The following is a 7,483-nucleotide window of genomic DNA, read 5'->3' as shown; positions in this document are numbered from 1 at the left end:
GCTATTTCAGTAGGAGTGAAAGCGGCTGCACCTGTTTTAGATGAATTATGGTAGCGCTGGAAGTTAGTCTCCCCCCCCTTCTTCCCTCCCCCCCCTGCCTGTCTCCCTCCCTTTCTCCCTCTCTCCCTCCCTGGTTTGCTCCCTCCCTCCCCCCTCCCTCCTCCTCCTCCTCCTCCTCCACCTCCTCCACCTCCTCCACCTCCTGCCTCCGCCCCCTCCCGCTTGCAGTCACTCATTCACAGCCCCTGCTCAGTCGCAGCCCTTAGCCCGGAGTCCCGAGCCTCCTGCCCCTCTGCACTGGACAGCGCCGCCGGACGGCCCAGGACGGAGCCCCCCCCCTCCCCGCTCCGAGCCCCGGGAGGGCGCGGCGGAGGCAGCAGCGGAGGCGGGGAGGAGCCGGGGCCGGAACAAGGGCTGGGCCGGGGGCGGGGACGCCGGGGTCCGGAGGAGCCGAGAGGAGCGGAGGACGCGAGAAGGAGAAGAGGCGAGCGAGTGGAGCGGGGAGCGAGGAGCCGGAGCCCGAAAGGGAGCCCTAGCCCAAACCCGAGCCGGAGCGGGAGCCGCCCCCCACAGTGCGATGCCCCAGAGGGGTTAGGGCGCCGGGCGCCGGAGCCTAGAGCCGAGCGGCGCTGCCCCGGGGGGAGGGGGAGGCGGCGGAACCGGAGCCGGAGCCTGAGCAGGAGCAGGAGCAGGAGGCAGCGGCGGCAGGGCCGGGGCAGCGGCCGAAGCGAGAGCCCCATGCCCCGGGCGGGCTGAGGGATCCGAAACCCGGAGCGGAGCCTTGGCCCGGACAGGTAATGTTCTGGGGCCCGGGTGGGGGGCAGGAGGTGGGGCGGTGGGGGCCCTGGGGTCCGGGGGGTGGAGTGGGCAGGGAGCAAGAAGCTCGCGCTCGCTCGCTCACTCACCACTCACTTTGTGTTTGCAAACTGCCGGGAGACGGAACTGGGCCGGGCTTCGTGCTGACTTTTTTTTTAATCTTGAGATGGGGTGCTTTGCCGGGCAATGACCACACTGCGCAGATACCCGCACCCTTTACTCTAGCACCCCCTTTCCTGCCGCTCCCCCCCTCCAGACTGAGCCTAGTCCTAGCGTTGTAGAGGGAACAGGTGGGGGCAGCCGGTCAGTGGGGGCGGGGAACCATCGGAGTCGCACCCCCCCATCCTGGGAAGAGCCTACTTATCCCGCCCCCACCACATCCCCCCCTTAACACCAACACCACCACCACCAGGATGCCAAGGCGTCAGCCCCGCCTCCTCCAGGGCTGGGTTGGTGGAGGGGGGGGAGGGGGAAGCGGACCCCCCTGGAGCCGGGAGTCAGACAAAGACAACTTCCCGGCTGAGACTTCGCTGGACTGAAGGGAGAGTGAAATACAGGGGCCTGTTCCGTCCTCCCCATCCTCCCTAGCCCCCCACCCCACCCGGTCTGTGCCGGACTCTCCCTATAGGGCAGAGCTGTGATGTGGAGTTTGTAATGCAACCTCGAGCCAGGAGCCGCTCAAGTTTCCTTAAGAAAGGGATCTGGTCTTGCGAAGTCCGAAACTCTGGAAAAATGGATTCCCATGCATCTATGGATAGTGTACGATCTTAAGTCGTTCCTCCACCCCCACCCTATACTCTGAATCAATCTCCTAGTTGGGGCAGAGATGGAAAGGAAAAACTTCCCGAAGACCTGGGAGTCTCCAGTTAGGGAGGTCCCTCTGATGGGTTTGAAGGGAAGGACTGAGCTGTCCAACTGATCCCCTGGCTCCAAACGCCCTTATCCATGATGCCCCCCTACCAGGTTGGTGGAGAGAGGCAAGGGGGGCTTTGCAGGGAGCTGGACTAACGGGGACAGCTGCCAGGCCGGAATCCTAGCAGGGAGGAGTATTCTGATGTGTGTGTGTGTGTGTGTGTGTGTGTGTGTGTGTGTGTGTGTGTGTGTAGGGGGAACCTAATAAGACAGCCCCCCCCCACCTACTTGTTGCCTTGGGCTACAGCCTTCTGGCTCTCGATTCCAAACAGTGCCCTCCACTATGAAGTCTTCACTTTCCTCATCCTGTCTCCCTTAAGCCCTATCTTATGTCAGAGAAACGAAAAGCAAACTTGGAGTGCGCCAGGTCCCGGACTGGGGTGTGAGGATGTTGGGCGCTTGAGAACGTCCGTCCGTCCAGGGTTAGGTACCTAAGCTACCTAATAAGTGTCTAACAATTCCCCTTTTCCCTATTTCTCAGTCCTTCCTCTCTGTACCTCGACTTCTCCCCAGACCCCCGAAAGTTTGTCATTTCGTCCGAAGCGGATTCTGAGCTTCGGGACTGCTCCGTCTTCCCATTCACGTGAAGATGAGAGCCCCCCCCCGCCCCGCCCCAGGAGATTGTGAGAATGAGTGAAATGGGCGGGGGAATGAGGCTGAGAGAGCAAAATGGTGACACCCCCCCAAGCATCTGACCGGAGAAATCCCCTCTCCCCTTCCTGCTCTTTCTCATCTTTCCCCCACCTACATATGACCCCCTTGTCCCCCATTTTCAAACTCATGTCGCTATCGAAAGTACTGCGTTGTAAACGGGTGCTATCTCAGTGGCTGCTTGCCAGTCCAGCAGCCATAGTTGAACCCGACAAATTTCCCTAACAACTTTCCGAATCTAGAGAGGGGGACCAACTGAGGGGACCCAGTATGGAATGATGGGAAGAAAAAGGATGAGAGACACCAGGTCTTCTCCCCCCCACCCCAGTTGAAGAAGGAGAGAACTGAGATTACTATCCAGAGAGGATTCGAGAAAAATGCTCTTTTGGCCAATGCGGGTTTTTGCCCTATTTAAGGATCATCACCCAAGTTCTTGATTCCTTCGGTCTGACCAGGCCCAATTTTTTTTTTGCCCCGACAAATAAATAAATAAATAAATAAACAAATACATTACATCTGGGGACAGGCTAAGGCTCCTTTAGCCTGGAAGTGAAGCCCTCCCTAGCATTTGTAGTTCTGAACCTTCGGAGGAAGACTGAAGTCAGAAATGATCCTAGCTAGTCCCAAGAGTCAGACTCGGAAACACCACTTTGGGCCACAGCGGCAGGAGCTTTATAGAGGAGAGGACTGGGAGCTTCGACCCGGTTCCTGCAGCCAAAGCCAAATCCAGGGAATTGAAACAATTATTCGGGAAATTAAGTCACCCGAAGTTCACTCTACTTTCATCCTGGGGATTCCGAAGAAATTGTTCCCCAAGGTCTGCAGCTCTTCTGGGAGCCCTGGGGCCATACTGAGTCTACACATACTGGCTTCTCTGGTCTGCAGTGGGGATATCAGGACTTTGGGGTAAGCGCTTAGAGCAAGTTAAGTCTTCCAGCTCCAGCTCTTTTCTTGGGTCTCTCTACTTTTCTTCTCCCGCTTGGGGTCAAGCGCCACCCAAAGGCCCGGGATGCGGCGGGCGTGGGCAGGCCGAAGTATTGGGATATGGCTATTCTCGGAGATTGCGGAAGCCTACTCACCCTGGGTCTTCGCGGAATGTCAGCACCTACTTGAACAGGCAACGGCCCGCATCTCTACTGTCCCGGCTTTTTGCCCCACAAATACTACAGGTCCTCTCCTACTCCCCCCACAGAAGGAAGCTGTTTTGAGAGGATGTGAAGGTTTTCATTGTTTTTAAGTTGAAAAAACTTTGTTTTGAAATTTTGCTGCTGCAGGCCAAGAGCATCTTTTGTCACCTTGCAAGAGACACCCCCAGACGCAGAAGGAAGTAAATTCGTTCCCTTGGCAGCTTTTTCTCCTGGGCTGCCTCAGTCTCTTTCTCCCTTCAGTTTCTTGAAAATCTGTCTCTGGATCTCTGTCTTTTTCATCTTCGAACTCACACTCCTGCCCACTGTGGGTCTCGGGTCAGGATGACAATGCAGGTATCTTACTGTTTCCTCTACACACACTTTCAACCCTCCCCCCATCCTCAAATACATGCACTTTTAGGATTCGGAAAGAAGAGCTTAGTTCAGGCGAGTTCCGCCTTGACAAGTCCCTGCTCCTGTCTTCCTCATGCCCCACCCCACCAGCACTCATTGCCAATCCCCCCCCTCCCCAGTTCCTCCACTGTCTTGAGAAAGGGGATGGAGGGGTGGGTGGAAGCCTTGGGGGCAGGGCACCTTAGGGAAAAGAGCAGATAGCACCTTCTCTCCTGGCATCGACCCCAGGGATTTTTTTTAACCAACGTTTTTTTTTTAAACTTTTTTTTTTCAAACGTCCCAGATGTTTATCTCGGGAGCTGAAGGACTGGGGAACCCTTGAGCCCTGCAGGCTGAGAGAGCCTGGCATTGGGAAGGGGAAACGCCCATGGGCGGGAGCCAACTTGCATCCGGGCTGCCTTGCCTCTACTCCCCAGCAACCCCCTGCAAAGTTAAAACGGAGCTGGTCTTGTCAGTCCTTTCTCCTTCATCCCACCCCCAAAACATCTCAATTCTCCCATGGGTCTCAGGACATTACTGACCTAGGCTTAAAGAAGTAAGGGCCTTGCTTCAGGTCATGCCTGGTGAAGTTAGCACAGTAGGAGAGTAGTCCTTGCCCCCTAATACCACCCCCCCACCCCCCCCCCAAAAAAAAGTCCTCTATGCCGGAGCTGCTTTTGATCCAGAGAGCTCCTCTATGGACTTATATGAAGCTTCTACCGTATGACAAGGGAGTATGGCAAAATGTATAGGACATTCCTTTTGTTCAATGCCAATCCCTATTCCTCTTCTGTTAGGTCCATGGTATTCACTATCTACCCTTAAAAATCTGTAAGCTTGGATGAGAGAGATTTGGGTTGGAGAGGAGGTGAGGTGTTCAAGATTCAGCTCTTCCAAGAAGCCCTCCCAGACTGACTTCACCCTACACATTCCACTTAGGTAAATGCTCTAATCCTCTTCTGGAATTGTGTGACAGTGGAAAGAGCCTGCTGAAATAGGAGCTGGAGTATATTAGTTTAGATTCTGCCTCTCCCATTTATTGCCTGTGTGATCGTGAGCAAGCCCCGTTAGATGGGGGGGGGAAGGTGAGGCATGGGGTCTACTAGCATCTAACACAATGCCTGACGTAGTAGGTGCTTAATAAATGCTTGCTAATTCATTTATTCCAAGGTTCTTTCCAGCTCAGAATCTATTATGATCCTGTGAATTTGTTACTCAGATATTTCATTTGTGTGCCTTCTCTCTGTCTCTCTGTCTCTGCCTCTGTCTGTCTCTCTATCTGTCTCTCTGTCTCTGTCTCTGTCTCTCTCTTCCTCCATCCCATATTATAAACCCCTACATGGAAAGTACCCTGTCTATGATGCTCTAGCGAGCTGGGCACCACAGCAGGCTTCCAGTCCCAGCTCTGACACTAACTGAATGTGTAACCTTGGGCAAATCAGTTGATCTTTTGGGCCTCGAATTTCTGTATCTGTAGAATACGGATATTCAACAAGATGGCATCCAATATCCCTCCCAGCTCAAATATTTTTGCTTCTGAATTGTAATGTTCTATTTTCTGAGATCCCTTAAATCAGATATTCCACCAGCTATGTTCCAATATTCTGTGTTCCAGGGTTTCCCCCTCCCTCACCTTTTCTCCCCCTCAGTTTGACATTCAATGGTTCTGTGATTCTTCTACACCTCTCATAACCTCTGAAGATTATACCTAACAGCACATTCTAGGCACATAGCTTCATAATATAAGTTAAATTCAGGTGGATGAGAGCTACAGTAGGAGTCCAATTGGTCTAAGACCTTCAGGACAGGAGGCAACCATGAAAAGAGGAGAAAGCAAGGGCTAGTGGGACTTCCTGGACACAGATAAAATTGTGACTGTAAGGACTCAAGCTTTTTGTGAGTTGATGAATGGAAAGTGTGTATAGGAGGGATTAGTTAATGGGTATACAGTTAGTTATCTCCTTCTGTCTGTTTTTACCCTTGGTGAAGAGGAGAGTTCTATTGCAAGGATTTCTCAAACAAACTCTCTCCTCCCCTCCCTTCACCTCTCCTTCTGGAACTTAAGTGCCTAAATAGTCAGGTCTTTAAAAGGAGACAGCATCACCTGGGATCTTGGAAAGTTAGGAATTATATGAGGCAATAAAGAAGACTACTTCAAGGCATCTCCACTCTTAGTATTCCTAGCTCTTAGTATCTGGGCCTTTTCTCTTGCTATGATGGATGTGTGCCTTGTGTAATTTCCAGAGAATGGGTGGCTGGTTCAGTAATCAAATTTTTGACCTGGAAAAAAAAGCACTGGACTGTAACGGGAGGATGCAGACTCGAATCCTGGTTCTGCCGCTTACTATATGCGCGACCTTGAGCAAGATACTTGCTCAAGACTTCTCTGGGCCTTACTTTTCCCATTTGGAAAATGGTTTCCTATCTCTCTGTAACCATCATCAACTCCTTTACCCTCACACCCAGAATTAAACTACAGTTTTCCCTCGTTGTAAAAGAGAGACTAAACAAGCTCTAGCTCTTCTCTCCTCTCCTCTCTTCTTTCTCTTTCCCTGTCCTCTCCGCTCCACTCCATCCCTTTCACTTCCCTTCTAGGAGACAGATGGGAATGATTAGAGGTAGCCAATGGAGGAAGGTGGAAATCACTATCCCCTTCCCACCACTGCGTGCCACCGTCTCTCTTCAAAAGGACAGAGAGGTGCCCGTATACATAAAAATATCATGAGTTTGGCCAATTTGGGATTCTCAGTTTCGCCACACTAGATAAAAGCAGAGAGAGGAGGAAAAGAAAGTATGTTTCTCCTGATTACCTGTGTTCAGTACCTGCATCCTCTGAAAACATGCAAACCTTCATCCTACCTCCTGATTTCACCTCATCTTGTCCAGAATTAGAGCTCTCTGAGTTCCTGCTGTGATGCTGTCTTAGGGACCCTAAACTATGGAGCTCATGCTGGACATGGCAGTGGGGTGAGGATACAACCCACATCTGCCTCAGATGCGGATATTTTGGGGTCTCATGTTCTCTTCCTCTTCACACTGACATAGAATAACCGTGCTACTTGGGGCTAAGTTGGGAGTATAAGGGCAATGGGGAGCCTGGGATGGCCAGAGCCAGTAACTGATCAGACTCCTGGATGTCTGGCTACCCAGAGATCACCTCTCCCCCTTCCTACCCCCACCAACTTCCTCCAATCTCCCAATCTCCTGGTGCTGCCCAGACGAGGGGGAAGAATGGAGAATAAAGACAGATTTCTTCTTTCATACTGGTGCATTGACTTTGTGTCAGTTCAGACCTCAGAACTGGGGGAGGGGGACCCATAGAACCATAGGTTCACCACCATGCAGTGCTCCCTCTTGTCCACTCTGCCCTCTCCTGTGCTGTAGTTCTTTTCCCTTCAGTGCTGTATATGTTTTCCCTAACTCCTCACTCCCTCACTCCTTCCCTCTCTGTCACTCCTTCTCCCTCCAGTGTCTGGCTCCCCAAATATTTGTATGGCTGTGTTCTCCCACCTTCTCATGACAGATCTTTGCCGAGCTCTTGGACTGTCCCTGCTGGTTCTGCTGTGCTCCCTCCTCAAACTCCA

The 7,483-nt window shown here is 52.5% G+C and overlaps 1 protein-coding gene across 1 annotated transcript in view; it reads left to right on the top strand.

The window, feature by feature from the left end:
- Positions 1-227: 227 nt before the first annotated feature.
- FOXP4 (forkhead box P4) overlaps positions 228-7,483 on the top strand; it is a 101,211-nt gene continuing 93,955 nt past the window's right edge. The window contains 1 exon segment of the mRNA XM_020999518.2: positions 228-794. The gene's annotated coding sequence lies outside the window, so the exon portion shown is untranslated.

The sequence above is a fragment of the Phascolarctos cinereus genome, unplaced genomic scaffold (assembly GCF_003287225.1).
Source record: "Phascolarctos cinereus isolate Bilbo 61053 unplaced genomic scaffold, phaCin_HiC Scaffold_5;HRSCAF=322, whole genome shotgun sequence".
Classification (NCBI taxonomy): Eukaryota; Metazoa; Chordata; class Mammalia; order Diprotodontia; family Phascolarctidae; genus Phascolarctos; species Phascolarctos cinereus.
Note: the sequence above shows the minus strand (reverse complement) of the source record. Positions and strands in the feature narration are given on the sequence as shown.